The sequence below is a fragment of the Osmia lignaria genome, chromosome 2 (genome assembly GCF_051020975.1).
Source record: "Osmia lignaria lignaria isolate PbOS001 chromosome 2, iyOsmLign1, whole genome shotgun sequence".
Classification (NCBI taxonomy): domain Eukaryota; kingdom Metazoa; phylum Arthropoda; class Insecta; order Hymenoptera; family Megachilidae; genus Osmia; species Osmia lignaria.
This window is the reverse complement of record NC_135033.1, coordinates 3,638,731-3,662,320: the sequence shown is the minus strand read 5'-3', so window position 1 is coordinate 3,662,320 and position 23,590 is coordinate 3,638,731. Positions and strand designations below refer to the sequence as shown.

The following is a 23,590-nucleotide window of genomic DNA, read 5'->3' as shown; positions in this document are numbered from 1 at the left end:
GAGGTGCCAGTCCAAAGTTTTAGGAGCCAAGGCCGTCCTGGCCCTTACCTAGTTACGCTAATGCTTGTTCGGCTCAGAAAAATGTAAGATTTTTAAAAATCTGTTAAGCCCAGTGCTAACACCTATTATAATCGTTATTTGCCATTGTCAACTATAATCGGTCACGTCGTGAGAATTTATTGCACGTATAAACCCTCCGTTACGAGCGCTTTTGCCGGGAACTGTACTCGTACAATACCAGTACAGTACGCGGCAATGACGCCAGAATCGTGGAACGTGGGACCCCCACCATGACTGATCGTCATCTCCCACTTCACTCCTGTCGTGCTCACGCACAAGTACTGTTCGTTGCAGCTAAGTAGCCGAACACCGAAAAACTGAACCGACAGGGGGGCAAGGGGACTGTGCGTTTGCTCCACCTAATCTCCTCCAGGAACCCGTAACTTGAGAAGTCAGCGGTCACATTGCATAGGCGTAAAATTTCTATATTCGCGGAAGATACATTTAACTATATAAACATGCGATTTTTTCGGCGTATTAATGGATTTTTTATAATACTCGTTCTTGACAACAGTTGTTATTATGCAAAATTTATGGAAATTACATTATGGAAAGTGTAAAAACTCTCCTGTTTTCTTAATAATGTAAACCCCGAATCTACGTCTACGTTAATGCGTCCAAATCGCCGCCTGCTATCGCTTCATCTCATTCTGTTTCAATGTCTGTCCTTGGCGACGTTCGTCACGCGATGGATTTGTGGATGTAAAGGCTGGTTCAGACACGGCTAGTAATTTAGTCGAGTGGTGAGTAGTTTAGTGTATGAACACTACAGTTTAGTCGAGTAGTTTAGTAAAACCATTTAGTCGAGTAGATTCGTTTCATTGGATTTTTCTGGTCGAGTAGGATTCCCCCACCACCAACTAGGCTTACGAACAGACCTGTCCGGACGCATTTCTTTAGTCAAGCGATATATCTTGTACTCTCGATTTTCAAAGCTCAACTGTACTAGTTCGGACATTTTTCTATGCGCTAAACGGTTTAGTAGTAAGTAGCTACTCCCCACTCGACTAAATTATTAACCGTATCTGAACCAGCCTTAAAGGCCTCAGCCAATAAACATAATACGTGTGACTGGAGGCAGGTCAACGAATTTGATTGGACGGCAACTTAGCTGCAACGAACAGTACAAGTTTTCCTGTGCACTATTTGTTGACTTACCGAGTATTCAGCAAAAAGTTTTCATAAAATAATCTTATTTAACAAACTTATGTTTTTTTTCTTTTGTAGAAACATACAAATCACATGAATTTCAATTTTCTCTTTTGGTATTAGAAAATAAATTTGAAACAACAGATCGGAAATTATTTGAATATGAATTTTTTAACCTATCTTTTTTAGTGTTAATATCTTTATTTTTTAAATACTGAGACTGGTACTTTTTGCACCAAGCCACAGAATTAACAAATAAATGATGAAATCTTAATTTTTAGCCACGTAAATAAATTTATTTTGTAGGTAATTGACCTTCGAAGGCAGTAGCTGGATCAATAGAATATTATTTGATTTTATATTCAACAAATTTCGTTAGCAAATACAATCTGAAAACTATAATTATATTCAGGTAATTAATTTATTATTTGCTCGCCATCTCCGATGTTTTTCAAACTTTGATATATTCAAAAGGATTATTTAAAAAAGTAGAATATCATTTTAAAAAGTGTCGCAACTAAATCTATGTACTTTTAATACCATATTAAAACTGAACGTAAACCTAACCTAAAACTGTAGATCTGTAACGCAAAGTAATCGAAATACTGTTTGTAACACAAGTTTTAATAATATTTTTCTTTTTTAAATAGCGAAATTAACACTAGTTTTTACACTAAACAAGTTTTCAAATCAAAATGACATGTACTACTGGAGAAAATCAGAAAAGAATATTTCAATCTCAAACTTCCCCTCCTTTTCTTATTTCGCACGCGATTGACTAGCTGGCTTCCTCTCCTTCACAAGGCTTTATTTTTAAGTTAGGTTCGAGTCTAGTTTTAATATAATATTAAAAATACTTGGAATTGTTTGCGACACATTTTTTAACCCTCAAACGGCGGATCATGAAGAGAGTCACAACTTTAATTTAATTTTACATTTCATATTATTTTCATTTTCTAAATTTTACATTGTTCCTTTAAAAATTATCCTTCCAATATATGAATGTGGTTAAGATTCTTGTAAATATTTTGTAAATTTGGGTTTGCTGTTTAAGGGTTAATCACATTTTACGTTTTTAAGTAACCCTTTTCAACATATCCATTGAAAAAAGTCAGAGATAAATAGTAGACAATTACCCATAATTCAAGTTCCGTCAGAAAACGAAGAACCGTTTCAATCGTCTCCTACAATAAATAATCTCGAAAAGGTGCCGCAGACGAGCATTCGCCTATAACGGCGACGATATTTTGATAAATCTGATCGCGTCGCTGCCAAAGATCCTAACAAATCGAACCGTCTCACACGAACGAGACTCACAACAGCTCTATTCACGTTCTTTGTGTTCAAACCTTTCATCCTGATGTTCTCGCTTCTGCTTCGTGTTGATGTACATTTTTCTGAGCGATTTGTCTCCCTTTCCATTTCACCCTCGCCCTCTTCTCTCATTTCGATCAGGCATAACCATTTACACCTTACCCCAGACACACCCCAATGCACATACACTCGTACATAAGATACAGATCTATTCACATACTGGATTCGTTCGTTGATCAATGAAAATTCTCAGTCATTCATTTTCCTTTTCTTCCTTTCAACAATCTTGGAGGGTGGTCTTTATACCCTGCTTCTTTGTTTTTATATTTTTCAGCCATTCAGATTTTATTTTGATTAATTTTAGCATAGAGAGACACTTTTTTGATTCGGAGATTCATATTTAGATTCATATTAGGCACTAAGAAAGGGATGCAAGTGACATTTTTTGAAATTATTGAATTAGGTGCAGAAATGGTTAGTTGAATTATTAAATATAGTGTTGTAAATAAATAAGGAAAAATGTCGCTTTCTTCCCTTTGGTTCTAAGTGCCTCATATAATATTACGGTGGATACAAAAGGATATCCATAATACAATAATTCTTATTCAATTTAAAATTTAAAATATTGAAAAATAAAAAGGTATAATATACAAATTTAGTTGTGGATATTTATAAAAAGAATTTTACTATTAAATCACTTTTGACCCAGTATCCAGTGCGTGCACCTATCGCGCCATCCGTTATCCGATTGTTAATTCATCAGTGACCGTTGCATGCTTGCAGAATAATAGTGCGGTATGGAATTTGGGCGGGAATGGCGATTAAATCTTACTCTCTGAATATGGCGTAACCGATCGACAGGGTCGCCAATACGGTGACATAATGCAGAGGCCCGGGCATATCGCCTCACTAGTATATTGACACAGCGCATGCGCGATATTGATATAAACAGCGCATGCGCAAGTGTTCCCCTCCGCGGCCGGAAATTCTGAGCGAGGTGTGTGCCGATCCGCAGAACGGGCACTTGTCGAGTCTTCAATGCGACTAGACGTTCTTTCAGTTCAGAGTAAACGCTTGCGGTGTTTGCACAATTCGCAAGCTATCTACGAGCTACGGGTATCCCGTGCTCCGGAGTCGCTTTCGAAACTGTTCGTCTTTCCTAGATGCAACTTGGAGGCTTTTCTCGTATCTACCGGATTCTGTGAGTTTCCGCGAGAGCAGAGAATTTGTCAAAGCAAGCCAATGGGAAAGGAGACACGGTTGTGCGTCGCAAGAAAGATTTTTTAGAATTTTCTCCGCGTAAATTCCGTTGAAATTCGAAACTGGCGTTGCGGCGTGAGAGCGACGTACATACATATATCGCGTTACCGCGGATATGTTTTCGGTAGCGAACGTCGCGAGCTGGGGCCGAGAAGGTTATTCTACCTAGATGTCTCTATATCCCGTTTCTGCGAGCTCAGCCATGTTATCATACTGAATCTAGTCGACGAGTCCCTCTCTAACTGTGTAATTGATCCTTCGGCACCGTATTGAATAAGAAGACTCTGTCAACTCATTTGCCATTATCATTCTGAATCGTATCATTTCTTTCTGATTCTCACATAACGTAATTGCACCCACCTCTTGTGTAAGGAGGACGGTTACAATGGATTGCTGGAAATTTCACTAATTTACTCAGTGAACCATCTTTCTATTGGGTACATATTCAGTGGTTTTAATTGTTAAATTAGCAAGTTCTCTGTCGAATCGATGACGATCGCTAGATCACCGAGGAATCAGGGAAAGATATGCTTGTGATTTGAAAAAAAAAAAAAAAATTAGTATCATGAATAAAATATTTCATTAACACTGCAATGGCATACTTATTATTTGTTAGCTGTGTTTCCGAATGGCCCCACCAAAATTAAGAACTCAGGTTCGGTATATAACCTAAATTGACTACAAGAAACCGATTAAAGTTGGTTTCAGAGCTGGATATTTAACGTTTTCGAGATCTTGTGGTTAGGTTAGATTAGGTTAGGTTCTGTATATGCGCAGTATCGAATAGCATATGTTCAGTATCGAATAGCGCATGCCTGGTATTGAATAGCGCATGCCCGGTATTGAATAGTGCATACGTAGTCCTAAAATTGTACAAAAATTTCTTACCACAATATCTCAGAAACGGCAAGACATCCAGCTCTGAAACTAATTTTAATCGGTTTCTGGTAGTGAGTTTAGGTTATATACCGAACCTGAGTTCTCAATTTTGATGAGGCCATTCAGAAACTTATCCCATTTGTTAAAACAGTAAGTATTCACTAATGATCAGCTGAAGACATCTATCACTATTAGTAACGATTGTTACAACACCACCATCAAGAACTTCCTGTCACCTCAATTAAGTGAAGTGCATTTGGAAAACATATGCTTTTTTAAGAAAATGGTGCTACTATGTAATACTATGCTGTGGAATACTGGCATAAATGAAACAGAAATTATTTCATACGTTTTAGCGCATTTTGAAGTCGGTAATTTTTGTTAAAAATTATTTTGTTTTATATTCATATTACAAAATACATTTACTTTCTCAAATTTTAATTGAAGTGATATTTGTTTCCAGCTCACCATAAAAAACCCTACACTTATAATACTATAATTATGATAAAATCTATAAGTATTTTTTTAAAATAAATAAATAAAAGAAATTTTGAATAACGAAGAATACACTACAATGTTGCAAATATACAACTTTGGGTATTAATGGGTTAATTAGGAGATTATAGACTTTTGTCTTCTACTCATGGTGTTGATGTACACACAATGATTGATTAAAGTGTTCAGTATATTGTATATGTATATTGATTCTTTCTATTGTATTCCAAATTTTATTCCATAATGTTTCTGACCGATTAATCTCCACAAGCTGATGAGGTCTTTAGATTTAACCCAGGGATTGTAACCCTAATCTGAATGGGATACGATTCCCTAATATGCAAGATAATCTACCTAACCCGATTGTCGATGTTCTGTAACATTACGAGTAATCTAGTTAACCCTTTACCTCACAAGTTACAGCAGTGCTATGAACCTTAACCCTTGAACAGCGGAACTTCGGTCAATCGTGGCTCTTTACAAAATATATTCAAAAGTATTAATCTAAAGTCAAATGTACAATTTTTAAACAATATACCTTTAACATGGACAGCGGAAATTGTAGAAGATGAAAGTAATATGAAATACAATATTGAATTAAAATTGAGGTTCTCTCCATGGTCCGCCGTCCGGGGGTTAATAAATACTTCCATTGCATTTTGTGTTTGAAAAACATTTCGAATTCCAGTATTTACAGCTACACGCTATTTCAGCTTTTATTTTTTCAACTGAGCTACAGATCAATTGGTAATAATTGAATGAATTACTCATTGGGTTTTTGTCAACAATTAATGGTGTTGAAAAGCCTATTAACTCTGTACGAACTATATAGAATTAAATTAACCTCAGAGGTTTTGATACTGTTATATTTCAAAATTTGCGGAATTATTATGTTTGTGGTTTTAAATAAATCCCACATAAATTAATCCCACATGATTCAACGTGTGACTTTTATTCACCTGGTTCGCGGAGGTTAATAGATTTCCGGTACACATGACAGTTTCTTATATTTTGCAAAAATTTCAAAAGTTAATTCCTTATGCATTTTATCCTACTGACTTTAAAGAAAACTTAAAAAATTTCCATAATTATTGAACATCTGAATTGAAATTCCTTTCCACAAATAAATCCCAATGATTGAACAATTTAGAATACAATCGCCACGTCGATCGAACTTAAGCGATTCGAAGCGGCAATTTTCGGTAACAATTTCCTCGGACAGAGAAGTTGACAAACTATCATAGGAATCGCCCAGAGGCTTAAGGTTGCCTACGAACGAACAAGGAAATTCGATTTGAGATTCGTCGAGGATGCTCTCTGGCCAACGACAGATTAAATTTCACCCACCCTCCCAAGATCGTGATTTCAAACTGTCGATCGTACTCTCCCGCGTGCCCTCGATCGACCACCGCTCTCTGCCTTCTTGCACTTTAAGTTTCCTCGAGTGCAACTGCATTTCTGGTCATTAAGCCACCGCGTCGTTAGGCGTACTGCCAGAACTCGAATAACTGGAAATACGCGCTGGGTCAGCTGGATCTTTGTGCGGCTATGGAGTGCCACGAGATTCTGAGAGAAAAAAATCGATCTATGAAGATTATTTTGCTTTCCCAACCTGTTCCCGGTTCAACCTTCTTTCATTTTAATGATCGTGGCTACGAAACGAAGGGAGTCGGACCTGTTTTCGCCACGTGAAAAAGAAGAGGAAATATTGTTCAGATTATAATTCAATTTTTCGTTGATTATATTGTTGTATATTAATCCTTGAATAGCGGAGCCTGGGTCAATCGTGGCTCAAAATTACAAAACATATACAAAAATATTGACCTAAAGTTGGATGTATAATTTTTAAACGAAAGAGTTTCATATATTGGAAGAATAATTTTTAAAAGAACAGTGTGGAATTTGGAAAATTCCATGGTTCGCTGTCCAAGGGTTAAATGGCCGATTTTGGTCGATATAAAAATATTGAAAAGTATCACTTAAAGCACATCAAATCGTAACTTGTAAAATTTACTGAAAATAACTCCATTTTCTCATAGTTATCTTTAATACGAACTGTATGTAATTATGATTATCTCGCAATGAATAATTTTACATTAGGAATATGAATAAAAAGTTCATATGGTAATTTTCAAGTTTATCGTTTAAAACTTAAGCTTTAAATTGACATAAATGCTATTTTATGATAATTTTATAATATTATAATTTGTATCATATTCCATAGGTTCTGAATTTAATCAGTGTTTGTTATAATTATTTACTAATTATTTTCTATACTAAATATCAATGAAACGTTTACACAGTCATTTTCGTTATACTTTAAACTACAAATTAATGTATCATAAGTATATGATTTCAATATATTTATGTCATGAATTGCCTTAGACATTTTACGTTATGAAACTAAGAACTTGATATAGTACGAAAACATTGTTCGTTGCAATTCACAAACAGTCATCTTGTATTAAGAATATTAATGAAGTGTTTATATAAACATTTTCAGCAAACTTTAAGCTTTAAAGTGATGTATCATAAGCGCTATTTTGCAATACTTTTTGTCATCAAATTGGGCCGGACTTGCATGTTTCAAAATCAATCATTGTTTGCTATTACTGGCAACCAATCGTTTTATGTAATAAAAAATATTGATAAATCGTTTTATAATAATTTTCAGCAAACTTAAAATTTCAAATCAATGTAATTGGTTACATTAAATCAACATTGTTAAAAGAACGATTAAGTTATTAAAACAACATTGTGTACTGTACTTTGATTGCTTATAAGAAATTTGGAAGTGGTAATAAAATTTGTGCAGGGAATCAAAATCCTTTTTTAAGCAAAAAAATGTTTATTAATGGAGGAATATTCTATACGGTAATAGTGTTTGAGGTAAGATTGAATAGTTCATGACCACATTCTCTTGCTTAATTTAGCGTTGCCCAAAGGAAATTCATTTACCTAGAGTTGGTGTATGGTAATGGTGTGGGCGGTAACACTTAACACTGACTGCTTAAACATTTACAGTATTATAGTTCAAATATATGGTACATTTGCACCGTGTGCAAATTAAGCTGTAGTGGTTTTATGGTTCAATCTGTTAAATGACTGTCCACCCGTATAATCTTTAGTGTTCGTGAATTATTAACGCTTTATTTGCCGGAAGGATGCTTTTAGTAGCGTGTTTTGTACATACAATATTATTCTTTTATAATTTTTAATTTCTTCTTCATTGTAAATATTTTTAATATGCTATACAGGGTGTCTCAGTCGATTTTGACATCTTGATTTCCTCGGTATTGTGGCACGTAGTGAAAAGTGTTTCATAGGGAACTTAAATGGTATCGAGTGGGGCATATTCTGGTGTTATTAGTTTTTTCGTACGTAGACGCGTCAAGGATATATGAAGGTCAACTTTGTTTTTTTAAATGGAATGGGGTACTTTTTTATGCATTAAACGATGCAGCCAGACATTCTTGTGAGACACCCTGTATATGGCAATAATCAATAAATGAGTGTATTGGTATAATTAAGGTACCATTTAATAAGTTTATTTATAAAAGCAAATTTTAAATTATTCTAATACCTTTAGGTGCATAAATATTTCTGCTCATAAACAATTTTTGTATTGTTCTAAAAACGTTAAGTTACTAATTCTCCTTTTTTTCTCTTTATTAAGTTTTCATTTGTGGACATTTTTTCATGATATGAATTTATAATGTAATGATTCAGATTGAGAGAAGTGAAGAAATATTAATATTATTAATAAATTACAAAATTAAAATAAAATTGAAAATTATTATTAAAATATCAAAAAAGAACACTATTGATATTAATAATTGTGGATTTTTTATATAGATGTTATTTTATCAACAAATATTTTACCATAATTTCACTAAGGAATTCATTGTTTTGTTCAGTATATGAAATTTGCAATGTTTTATTATAAATGTTGAACAATTTTATTGAACCACCTGCCCTACAATTAAGAATATCCAAACTACAATTAATATTCATCAGTCTTAATTAATTACAGCTTCTTTCTGTAATTTCCTATGATTCATTAATGTTCACAAAAATAAATATTCTCTCACATTATCTTTCAAAAACAACCCCTAAAAGTATTAATCAACGAACATTCTGAAACTGACAATTCTATATATTTTTCCAGAGGATCTCTCATTTCCTCGAACGTTTTAATCAACAAAGAAAATATGTCATCATCAGAATTCTTGCTAATGAAACGTAACCATTTTACACAAAGGCGAGCCTGGAGAGAAACAATGTCAATCCTATGTAATCCTAATTTTATTCTCGTCCATCGCGAACGACAAGGATTAAGACGGAAGATTTAGCGAATCGTTAAGTTTTCATTCTCATTCAATTCGAGGCACAATATCCTGACCAACCTTGACCGAAGGAGATTCGTGCCAGATCTTCGATATTTTAATCCAAGCAATTTCCTCGGCTTCATTCCGCTGAAATTATTTTTCCAAGTGCAATGACGCGGAGAGTTTCGAAAGTAAGAAACCTCTCGAGGAACTCTTCCGTGGTTAAATAGTCGGACTTAAATTCTCCGAAGATCGGCCTTTTATAGGCTAGATCTACAGTGCTGATCTCATACAGTGCATTTCTATTCTTCATTTATACAGGGTGTACGACAACAGATGGGAGATTTTTTAAGGGGTGATTCTAGGGATCAAAATAAAACGAAAATCACGAATGACGAAATAGCGTTTGCGGCTTTGTTTTCCAATAATTAACGTTTAATAATTGGAATAAAAAGCGCCTGAAAGCTGCAATCTGCCCAGCACCGACGACTGAACGTCAGGTCAGTAGGGGTAGGTACAGTCATAACCAAGAAGAGAAAGCCGAATGCTGTTGTACCGAGAAACAGAATACAGTAAAAGCTAGATATATGCAACAAACATTGGGACCCAGACGTTGCATATATCCAGTCGAGGTGTCGATTCTGGGCATTTAATGTTGCATATATCCAGCCGAGGTGTCGATTCTGGGCATTTAAACGTTGCATATATCCAGCCGAGGTGTCGATTCTGGGCATTTAATGTTGCATATATCCAGCCGAGGTGTCGATTTTGGGCATTTAAACGTTGCATATATCCAGTCTTGGTGTCGATTCTGGGTCCGTACAAATCGTTTGTACCGTGCCGCGATACCTATTCTACGTTCGTACACAACATGCGACGTGTTGCATGTTGCATGTTGCGTGTTTAATGTATGTTTGGTGTTCGGCCTGCCTTATACATATGTACAGTTTTATTATTATTTTAATAAATAAATATAATTCAAATCATATCGTGTTTGGTACCATTTTAATCAGAAAAATCTCACAAATGCGTTAGTAAAAGTTTCATTATGAAAAAAGTTAAAAATAAAAAAGTTTTATCGTTCAATTAGTATTAGTCACACCGATATTACGGTCGGATCATATTACACGGTTTCCTCGCCAAGAGGCTCGGTTCGGCTTAGGGGGATCCCCCCAAGTGGAGGGGATAGCGATGTTGCATATATCCAGCCAAACTTTTGTTGCATATATCCAGCTTTTACTGTAGCACAAATTAAGTTTCTACTATTCAATGATTCTTGGTTATGACTGTACCCACCCCTGCTAACCTGACGTTGAGTCATCGGTGCTGGGCAGATTTCAGCTTTCAGGTGCGTTTTATTTGAATTTTTAAACGTTAATTACCAGAAAACAAAACCGCAAACGCTATTTCGTCATTCTTCATTTTCATCTTATTTTGATCCCTAGAATCACCCCTTAAAAAATCTCCCACCTGTTGTCAAACAGTGTATATCAGTAAAATCAGATTTATTCAAAGAATCGATATAAAATTTAAACGTTAGATCAATAAAAATCGAGTTTCGCCATCTTAAAGTTAATGTATCACAGGCTCAACCTTACAACAGGATAGATCGTAATATAGTACAGGATTAGTGAGTTGATCCTACTTTAATCCTTAATTCATTAAGTAGAATTGTATAACACGAGTAGCATTTGTTCGAGATTATAACTAAATTCAATTATAAGTAGCCCAAATTTACATTGGGATTTTCTGAACAATTACCCACGCAATTCTATTGGTACTAAAAACTTGTGTTTAATTTAAAAATTCTAATCCTTCATTAGAATAATATTGTCATTAATCCGAATGTTTCAAACTTGCTATATAAATGTGAAAATAGTAATTTTCATGTGAACATTGTAATTATATTTTTAAAAATATTTGAGTTTCTTAATCCTCGGACGGCGGACCAAGAAGAGAGCCACAATTTTAATGTAACTTCGTATTTTATATTATCTCAAAAATTATTCTTCTGGTGTATCAAACTTTTGGTTAATATTTTTTAAGTTTGGGTCACAATTGACCTACGCTCCGCAGTTCAAGGGTTGATGCATATCTTTCCTTTCTGTATTTACAAGAATTATTAGATAATATTTTGTATCGTAAAGTTAAATTCAAATCTTGTATAATAAAAATTTAGTTATGGATCAAAAGTGACCCGGTACTGTCCGCTCTTTGAAGGTTAACAACATATTAAAAAGTCATCAACATTTGAGAGTGCTGCGTATTTTCTAAATGTTTACCACGATGTGTAACAATTAGTATTTTAATTTGAGATCCAACAACTTAGCATTTATAATCAACTTGGTTTAATTTCACAAGTGGCACGAGCAAACGTTGTTAAAATCTCGGCGCGCTTTGTTCGCGGAAAATTCAGCAACGCGTGTTTTTCCACGTGTTATTAATTCGGTTGATGCGTCAGTCCAGTCGGCGAAACCGTAACTTCTCCGTTCGAATCTCGCTGGAAATTGTGGAAAGTTACACAAAACGGAAGTCGGTCGAAAGTTACGGCGGTAAAACTGGAAGTTACATGCTCGATTAATTTTATTTCTCTCTTGGCGAGGATTCGTACGCGCCAGTTTCTCACCGTTGAGATTTTTATTAAAACCGAACGCGATATATTGGACGGGACTGTCAATGGTTCGCTGATTCATTTTCTCCGCTTTTCGAAATTTTCTACGGAAAGAGGTTATTGGTTATCAAGATTGAACCAGCTTTATAGCAGGAACGTAACTAGTCCTTGTGTGGAGATTCTAAACTTTTAGAGGGTTTTATTTTGATATATTTAATTTACTTGTTTATTGGTTTAAAGTACAGAATATTTATTTATTGCTCTTTGAATAAGTGACATATTTATTATATTGACACTGGTAATTTTAAATTCAATTTTGACCCTATGTGATTTTAATTTTATAAATTTTATATTATTACTTCATATATTATCTATTATATGTATTTATTATATAATTTATTATATTGACAGTATCAATTTAAATTTCATTTTACACCTTATATTATTTCCATTTTCTAAATATTACGTTATTTCTAATAACCCTCGATTAGCAGGTCGTGAAGAGAGTCTCAATTTGAATTTAAGACTGGGTCTCGATTAACCCAGACTCCACTGTTCAAGAATTAAATATTATTCATTATATTTATTATGTAATATAATCTTGTAACAACGGTAACAAAAAGCTTCGCGAAAGCGACGCGGTCCGGAAGCGTCCAGACAATTTCGAGAAAAGTCGATGATAGGGTATCGCGGGAAGCAGAGACGCGAGGCGCGAGCGGAGACGCGGAACGCGAGCGCGAAAAACGCCAAATTCATTCTTGACGACGAGATCGTTGATTTCGGCGGCGGCGGATAGCAACGAGCGGATATAAATTAAGGGGCTTCGCAACTGCTAAGGCCTATTTTGCCTGCTGTTATCCGAGAGAGAGGACGAGGTAAGACCATCGGCCGCTCTTGGTCGGCAGGTTAGCGACTCCGACAGGAGAGTACGGCGATAATACCTGGACGCCTGTCGGAGAAGAGAGAGAGATATCCCGGTAGGAGAGTTCGGCGACAATACTTGGACGCATACCGGAAGAAGGGAGAGTGCGAGAGAACTGTTCCTGGACGCTCGACCGATACGGAGAGTACGGCGATAATACCTGGACGCCTGTCGGTCGAGAGAGTACAAAGCATCACCTGGACGCCCTAGTAGAGTTAGTTTTCTAGACGCCCGTTCGATATGGAGAGTTCGGCGATAATACCTGGATGCCTATCGAACGGGAAAAGTATAAACATGGCGCTCACTGTAGAATGTCTTGTACAAATAAATAAAAGAGAAAACTGTATCCTACACCTTGTAACCTCACCTAATCCAATAAATCCTATCTATTCAACAGATTTCCTTGTACAGGATTGCCTCGAAATAAGCAAGTGGTCTCTGCTTCAAAATAAGCAACTCGCAATCCCCTCTTCTTTGTTTGAAGTCGTCCGCAAAGTGAAAGGCACGAAAATGAGTGAGAGATCCGTTTGCTGCTACCTCGGATCTCTTACTCGTTTCTACGAGTGACGTATGTTGGACGATCTCTCATTCGTCAAGCCAAATAGCATACCTGCTTCGTAATAAGCAACTGTTCGGTCCCGAGTGAGTTGCTTATTTCGAGGCAATCCTGTATTTTCGCTTAACGATGGCTTCAATCTATTATATTGACAGTACCAATTTCAATTGCATTTTACACTCTATATTAGTTTCATTGGTAATTATTTAGAACTTTGCCCTTTTCACCGATTTTCGTGACCTTGAAATATGTTGTCAAGGTCATCATTCTGAACAACTTTTTCCTATACATGTTACCGCCGCTCGGTCTTAGTTTCCGAGATACATTTGCAAAAATCTTTAGTTAAACTTATTGTTAGATTACGAGTACACTGCATTTCGGGAAAAATGGAGACTGAATGGTGATTGAAAGAGTGATTGAAGTGGTTTGAGGTTAGGGTTAGGGTTAGGGTTTTGTTTTTGATTTTTTCATGTTATAATTACTCTTTCTTTCATCTTTTATATATTGTATACCTGTTATTCATTTTATGTTTCGTCAGAAATCGGAAACATTTCGGCCATCATGTCGAGAAATGCCATTATACGCTCATTAACATCATGTTGACGTCGGAATAAAAACTCAGCTATATACATATCCCACGTAATAAGACGTACGAGTTCCATAACGGGGAATATTAGATCTCGTATCACGCCATGTACGCTCTAAACCTAAACCTAACCTAACCCTAACCCTAACCTCAAACCACTTCAATCACTCTTTCAATCACCATTCAGTATCCATTTTTCTCGGAATACAGTGGACTGGTGACATAAGTATAACTACAGTTTTTTACGAATATCTCGGAAACTAAGGCCGAGCGGCGGTAACATGTATAGGGAAAAGTTGTTCAGAACGATGACCTTGACAACATATTTCAAGGTCACGAAAATTGGTGAGGAGGGCAAACTTCTAAATAATTACCGTTTCATTTTCTAAATATTATATTATTCCTTTGAATATTATTTATCATATATATTATTGACAGTGCCAATTGAAATTTTATTTTATATCCCATATTATTTTCATATTATTTTTACGAATGATACAGCTGTTTGACTATTAATAAGAAATGAAGTGTAATAATTATGAAATAATAAAAAGGTATTGCAATTTGCAGTTGTTGAGAAAATTTCAAGCAGTAACAAATAAAATGACTGAAATATTTATCAAATTGATAAACATGATATTGAAACAATTGTTGAAATTATTAATACTTAACAAGTCATGTTCAAGTTAGTTACATGATTCTCATCAGAATCGTAATAATCACTTTGTATTTTCAGCTAGATTGCGTGTAAGACTCTTAGAACTGAGACCAAGAACAATTTTTACCTAGTATCTAACTTTACTTGGTTCGGTGTAATAGCCTGCTTAACCATTTCCGCTCTTGAATGAACCTATCAAGCAGCAGAGATTGAAACGATTTTCATAGTTTCACGAGATTCCGTGATAACGGTGTGCTTACCTACGTTAATCGAGTCGGAGAGAATATTAACAATGCCGTGTACAGTTCACCCAAAGGTAGATTGAATTATTCAATTTAACAACTTGCACTTGTTTTAAAAGGAGGGATGGATATCGTTAAGCTAAGAAAATTGTCTACTGTTTGAAGCAAAAACATTAGTTTACGTTTGTATTTTGATCATTTCAAGAAACTATAGAAGGTATGGAAACTATATTTATTGTTAGTAAAATTGTTGGAAAAAATTGTGGACAGAATATTTTCAAAATAATTTACAGAGGTAACTATAGAGGTAACTGTAGAAAAATATAGAACATTGTTTTAAATTAGAATTATGACTTATGGAAGAATACATTGCATGACAGCTCTTGTGAAACCAGATTTACTCACTTAGGGATATAAAACCACACCTTACAATCGAGAATTAAAAATCACAACAAATTAATAAAGAATTTGTAACAAATCTTGGGTCTGTGGTGTACAGTAGGGAACATGATAGGCTTTCCTAGGGAAGATAGTGATGTTCCGACCCACTCCAAAGGCCATCCAGTAACTAGAATTTTTGGGATTGAACCAGGCCTAGTGGCTTTATTAATACTGTCAAATAAAGAGATTTTTAGAATTCTGGGATTTGAAAATTTAGAATATTAGCACTTTAGAACCTTGGAATCTTAGAATTTTGAAATTTTAGAACCTTAGAATGGTGAGAGGGCTAGTCCACACTTTTAGGTTGCCTCCTTGCACCCCTTCTTAATTACGCCAATGTCCAGCAGTAGTATTAATCTTCAATTTTTCAATTTTTAACAATTTTAATAACCATTCAATTTTTTCATACCTATCTTCTTTTCATTACTATATACCTATCTAATTTCATAAATATTTATGCAAGCAAAGTGTCTTTTTTACATTTTGCACTGAAAATGCATGGGATGCAATTACACCCCTGTAGTTTCTTTGAAATTTTGGCACAAATAAAAACTGCAGTATAGACATTAAAAATTTCCAATGTATGCTTCGGAGTGAAAAAATATTATTTAATTTATTATAAATAAAAATATTCCATGTGTAGACAGTATCAAGTTTATAAGTGTTTCCGTCTTCAAATGGTTAAAAGCGAAATTTGATTGCTCGTATCAGGAATTCTGCAATCAGGAACAGTGCGCTTCTCCAGAAAACTTTTGATAGCAGAAGACGACGATCTTCGCAAATCTCTTAGCGAAGATCCTTCCTCTCGGATTCCGTTAGTTCTTGAATTCGGTTAGATTAAATTTCGCCCTTTCCTCATTTATGCCGGAAAATTTTGAAACGTCTCACGGTTTTAGCGGCAAGGACAGCGGCACGTTCAATTTCTAGCTCGATACGTATCCCCTTTATCGTTAGGGGTTAGGACAATAAGGACGGTTCCTCGTCTAGGGTGAAATTATTATGTTCGTGCAGTAAATTTCTGAAGAAGCAGCAAAAAGCACAGTCGACACAATTCGACTAGCTATAGAATACTTTAGCCAGTTTTGCTTCTTCCGAACTTCCTTCAATTCTGAAAACAAATTACCTAAGCCAGCTTTTATTTAGCCGGTGAATTTTCCTGCCAGAACTGTGCCCGTTCTACGATTGCGGATTGATGAAAGATAAGGTTAACGATGTCAAAGATGTCCGGTATCGACGAACAGTCGAATGGTTCGTCGACGATAAATTACCCGTATCGGAGGTGTACGTTGTATTTCATCCAGAATTGAGTGGAGATTTCAGTTGGTTCAGGGCTCCATTAGTGATCTGTCCCAATTTTCATTCAACAATCTTCTCATATCTTTTCGTAATTCTTTCCAGAAGAATTTTTTGTTTGCATCTGTATTGGGTAGTAACAGTGCCTGTTTTAGCAATATTGGCGCCCTGGGCAAGATTATCGTGGCGCCCATTCAGGGGCTCAAAATTTTTAAGAAAAAAAGGCAAGGTAATAATACGAAACGATGAATCTGTAGTTAGATTGTAAAAATTGTTAAACTACATAGCAGCTTTACTAATCTAAACGGATATAAATGATTAAACGCATACGACACCGGGCTGCGGCGCCCCCTACAGATTTACCGCCCTGGACGATTGCCCCCCCCCCCCGAACGCCAGCACTGGGTAGTAGCCATTAGTAGCACAATTGAAAGAGCAGTAGACGAGTCAATTGACTCCCTATTAAGAAACAAAAAACTTTTTTTTTATAAGCAGTGAAATATTTTTGAAAATTTCAGAAAACATTATCAGAAATAAACCAAACTGAAGAAAACTAAAGTAAAAATGATCAAAATACTAATACATAGAGGTGTGCAGGTATCCTAAAGTACGGGCTCGAGTTATCTTGAGAAAATTAAAGGAAGTTCAGCAAAATTTGGGCGGGTGGGCTTGCGAAAATTCAGGTGAGTGCCCTTACTTTCGAGTACCCGTACATCTTTATTAATAAGGTATAAACAATTTTTTTTATCCCTCTATTAAACAATTATGGTTACGCCATTGGTATGGGGAAAAAGTTTTGTATCAGGTTGATGTACATATATTCAATTTCGCAAAATAGAATATTTGACATAATTTGATAAAAGCACTGTAAAATGGTGTAAATCAATTTGCAATTTAAGGTTTGATGCAAATAACTGAGGTAGGTGTGCAGAATTTAGACATTTTTAAAATAAGATAAAAATTACAATTACTAAACAACATTAATGTATAGCAGAAATGCAGTTTGATTTAAAACTTTATTTACTTGTAAATTTACTTGTTCGAATTTTACTTGTAAAGTAGAGTTGTTTCCATTAGGAAATTTTACATTATTCCATCATATATTTTCTGTAAAAACGAATTCTTCGGAAAAGATTAATCTTCTTTTGTGACTTACTTTGTCAATATGCAGTTTTCACTAAGCTGTTGTATCACCGAATTCATTTTCTTCTTAGGATTTAACATACAGTATCATGATATATTTTATTTACAGATTCTTGAAATAACTTAGCTATCAAATTGGTAAAATTCATTCCTGGGACTTCTTTTACCTTTTTAAACAAATTTTTATTGATCTCATAAACATATGTAGTCGTCCGTTTGTGATATAAAGTATAATGTGTTTTTTGCAATTGTACCTTTTAACAAATGTTGTATTGAAATTGGGATAAGATTGCGAATGTGCTGATTACACCATAATGAAAAAATATTTCTTTCAAATTGAAAACTTTTTTTATTTTTCCAAATTATTGTATTCTTATCCTCTTCCAATTTGTTACATTGAAAACGTTAATGCAGCATAAATTTTTATTAAGATAATTTCTCTAATTCTTCTTTGTGTTCGAGCCATTGATTTCTAGGAATATTTTTTGTTGCCTGTAAGTACTACTTGTGGTGGGATAAAAGTTTTGTACCTAGTTTGTGAAAAGTTGGCAATTTAATTAAATTTACATCGACGAAACGTTACAGAAACATTGTTTTTAAATTAAAACTCCTTTTCCTTTTTGCAAATTGAATCAAAAGGATTAATAGTCTGAATAAATTGATTCAGTTCGAATTTTGTTTTTAAATTAAAACCCTTTTTTCCTTTGCAAATTGAATCAGACGGATTAATAGTCTGAATAAATTGATTCAGTTCGAATTTTCACTGAGGAACGTTTTGTTTCATTTCTGTATTTATTTTGTTTTATTTATTTTTAACAATATTTTAACAATATTATTCCAATAGAACCTTCGTATCAAATTTGTAAAAAATTACATAGTATTTTTTAAACTGTATCTGCATTCAAGAAAAGTTACTTATAATATTACTTTCGAATTAAAAGCTATTGTTTTATTATATTGAATTAAAATGATATATTAGCATCTTGCAACTAATTCTTTTTATAAACATTTTTTCTTTTAATTTTAATGCTTTTCAAACGTTCTGTTGGAATACAAATTTTATATTGAATTTGTGGAAGGTTTGCAAATAATAAGTACCACTCATAGTATTCTGTGTTAATTATTATATCATCATTGTAAATTTTTCTGAAATCATCATCATTCTAAAAATATTATATTATGATTTTGGTTTTGTATTAATAATCTATTTCATATAAGGTATTTACTTTCAGTATTGCCTAATTTTATGAAGCCTACAATTCTATCACATGTTTTTTATGTTCTTTTTCTATTAGTTTATTTTTTACTTTAATTAATTTCTTTCAGAAATGCTTGGACTTTTAAACCGTTTTCAATTATTTTTATGTCAAATTGTATCAACCTGTTAACATTTCAAAATTAATCATTTAAGGGAGTGAAACTATCTTCCAAAGATTAGCACACCCTAAACCAGTGCTTCTCAAAGTGGCCGATCCCTCCCCCCCCCTTCCCCCTCTTGTGGGCGGTGGAACAATTCAAGGGAGGCGGTAGTAACCTGAGGCACAATTGGGGCCGTAAATTTTTTACTGCATTTTTCTGTCAGTTCACTTAAAGAAAGTAGATTTTCACAAAGGCGTTGAGTAAATTTTTATCTGAAAAAAAAAAATATATACTGATCGAATTGAGTAACCTCCTCCTTTTTCAAATAAGTTTGGGAATTTCTGCTATAGATCGTCTCAGAATCTATTAAAAATAGAAATATACTTTAAATTGCCAAATTGTATGTATAACAGTGAGTAAGATCTTCTAGAAAATAAAAAATACGTAAAAGATAACGAGGATAACTACCCTTATATAAAAGTCCACTTCTTTGTTAACAACTAAGAATTATTAAGTCATTGCATATTAAATTTCCTTAAGTAAAAAGGGACGTACCATCTCTTATTTTTGCCTGTTCTACAAACTTGCAAAGTTTCATCAAAATTGATAGGAGATGGTTCTATGTCATCCCTTATTAGTCGCTACTCTAATGATATTCGTTCTAAATGTTTTCTCTGATTAAGTTTCGTAATTTATCTACCTTCAAAATTGTGATTGCTCTGGGAAAGAAATTGGCAGGGCAGTGAATTTATATCACGCTGGTTATTAGAACGATAACACTGATCCCATTAACCTAGGCGGCCATTGGGCTATTCTGCGCTAAATTATCACGACTACATTTATTCGCTAATTTCTAGCAAGATTTACGATGCTGTTAACACAGCTGCTGTGTACCAGCTGATTCTACCCGCCAACACGAAAATATCAATTAACATGGATTTCATTCAGTAGTAATGTAAATAATCCATGTAAAAATGATGTATAAAAGAAACCTTTAAAGCTGAAGAGAATGTTGGAAAAGTTCTCAGAGGAATCGAAAGTAACACACTGTTATAACACTTTATATAAGAAATGCAATACATATTTAGGTGTATAGAAAGTTTGTAGCAAGATTTAATGATAATATTAACGTAAAACTTTTGTGTAATCAAATGTAGTGCTGTGTAATGTTTATGGAACTTGATAGAATTCAGAAATTTCTGTTTGTCCCATACACATATATAGGTTCGTGACTCCCCACTACTTGCGTATAAAAAGTTAGGCGGGAAAATTTGAATTACTATCTTCTTTGTTTTTCGTACTTTCCATTTATACATGAAATTTTATAATATTTCATAATTAAAGATTATGTTATTTTTTTGCTAAATCACTTTTAATATTGATATCGTCAAAATTAAGATTTTGGGAATTTCTGCATTCTTTATATTGCCAATTTCCTTAGGGAAGCTTAGTGTGCTCTATACTATATACAGTACATAAATTTGTAGCTGACTTGTAAGATTAATTATCTTATAAGATAATTCTTGAAATTCATTATACGAAACATAAGATATTCCAATTTTTAATTGTTTATATCTCGAAGACACAAGATATGTCGAGAGTGTAAAATAAATTTTTGCTTAACCTATATCGCCATATGTTTTGTTGAAAAGCCTACTTCGTTCTATACCGCAGTTCACCAGAGTCCATAACTGCGACGCGCAGGTTGGAAGATGGTGGGGGAACGCAGCGAGCTCTCTGCTAATCGCTTTCGTTTCGTTTGGAAGTATCGCCAATCAGGGCGAAGATGCGCACTGGAGAAGTGCGAAGAACGAAAACTGGTCTTTTCGCAGTTATGGACTTTGGTGAACTGCGGTATATATTGTACATGGTGGAAACTACATACATAACCTATAAATAACCTAAAAGTTTCTTACAAATTCACAAATATAATTGGAATTTATAATTGTAAATATTAATTAATTTTATCATTAAAAAAAAATATAGTATGTATATTTGTCATAGCTAATATTCAAAATTAAACCTGCTAAATAAATAAAAACATGTATGTTTGTTATTAAAGTAGTAAATTATGTTGTTCATTTATAACATCTATTACCTAATATTATAACAATTAAACGATCTTTGTATATTGTTATTTTAAAAGCCTCGTGAAGCTTTTAAAGCAAATTTTCTCATAAAATTATTAAATGCACCTAATTTGTTCCTTCGTTGAATTTATTATCATACTTAAACTCCCACCCTAAATTGCTTTTAAAATATATAATTTCACTACTAACTACATAGCAAAAAATTTTTAATTACTTTATTCTACATTTTATGACACGAAGCAATTGCATAAAAATGTCAGTGTCACAATTATACTGCAGATGTTTATATCTGCAATTAGCAAAAATTATAAAAATTATATCATAAATTGTTCATAACCTACAAAGTATATAAAATGTGCAAACGAAAATAATACTCTGAATCATTTGAAAAAAGAAAATAGTTTATGAAAACCTCTATTTGCATAAATATCCAAAGTTCAGACATAACATAAAAAACCATGACTTTCAATGTCGCACAAAGACATGACTTTTTTGACAAGACATTTTATGCTATGATAGTAATTTACTGTCAAGTGAAAAAGTACTTTCAAGATAGGCATACTACAAATGAGCTTAAACGAAGAATACACCGATCTTGTAATACAGCTTTGGGGAAAAGGGCTTGGACTTATCCAACTTGTCGGACTTAATACGATCCATTGAAGAATGGAAGAAAATTCCGTGACAAAGGGGGAGACTTTCTTCGACCTGGCTCACAATCAGTCCCCTTCCCTCACGCGACAGAATATTCGCCGGGGTATTATTGAAATTAGGTTGAACCGACTGTCGTCGTACGAGGGGCAGACCGTTTGTAATAGAGATATAGGCTGGAATTCCAAATGTCACAGACAAAGCAATGTTTCAGCTATGCATTTTCTGGTCAAGACGTTGTTCATACACGTTTATTACTATTATTAATACGGAAATTTTTGTGCAGAGAATTTCATTTTAGTTTAAGATAATGTAAATTTGTCAAATCGATTACCTTCACAAAACAAACAGAAATGAATGAAAGTTAAGCATCAATGAATTATTTTGGCATTGAAATTTTAAAAAATTTAGAAAGAGAAGTAAATCACGCTGATCTGTGAATAGCTTATACCTTAAATCGTAAAAAATTTGTGTTATATTAGATTGGCAAGAAAGTTTTGTAGTTTTGGAGAAAATTCAGTTCTTTATATTTCAGTCTTGAATGAAAATTAATTAATGAGGTATTAATCAGTCATGACTAAAATTTGAAAAATATAAACAGAATTATTAATATAAAGTTAAATATATAATTTTTTAACAAAACGGTTTCATATATTGAAAGAAACATTTTTAAAGGAACAGTACAAAATTTAACAAATGAAAATAACGTAAAACACAAGATTGAATTAAAGTTGTCTCTCTAATCTATCGCGTCGTTCGAGGGCTAAAGAAAGCCTTATCCTTTGAAATCAGAAAGAAGCTTCTTACCAATCTAATATTTAGTATGAATAAGTGTGAATATTTTACTATGAAATTCTTGTATTTCTTGCTTTTGTAATCACACATTTTATTTTATATCAATGTTGACGATTATTAATATTAGGTATATTATTTTTTTTCAAAAAAAAAACGTTTAAAATAGAAAAGTATTTTTTATTATCTAAAACTGTACTTCTATCGAAATTAGAAATAATATCATGCAACGAAGGGTTAAATAAATATCTTCATTAAAGCTATTTAAAAACTAAACGCATGTTTTACAAATTTTATAAAAAAGTTCAAAGAACAGATATAAAAAAAAAATTAATGCACCTGTGAAATGTACGAATATAATTGCGCTCGTAAAAAAATATGATTTGGAAAATGTAATTCATATTTCTTTTTTAACATTTTTTCTAAGTGCAACCATAGAAGAGCTATAGGGAAGGTGGTACATAGTAACATGGAACGGTGCGGCGTAGTGATATATGTTGTCATAATTTTCAGCTAAATACAGACATTGATGTGAAACTTTTGTGAAGTACATGTTGTAATGCTTACAACGTTTCAAAATAACTGCTGGCTATTCTTGTTGTTTCGGTGTAGCGTAATTAATGTCTGTTGTTAACATTGCAGTAAAAGTTTGCGTACACTTCTGTTGAACAGTGATATACAACGGTTTATATTGTTTTTCTTGGGAAATTCAGAAGCTCTTATAATTGCTATTATAATTTCAAATTTCAAGGGCAGTGGTT

At 33.7% G+C, this 23,590-nt stretch overlaps 1 protein-coding gene across 1 annotated transcript in view; it reads right to left on the bottom strand.

Moving 5' to 3' along the window:
* The window catches only part of LOC117605966 (uncharacterized), a 358,528-nt gene that overhangs the window by 52,261 nt on the left and 282,677 nt on the right, over positions 1–23,590 (bottom strand). The gene's annotated exons all lie outside the window — the stretch shown is intronic.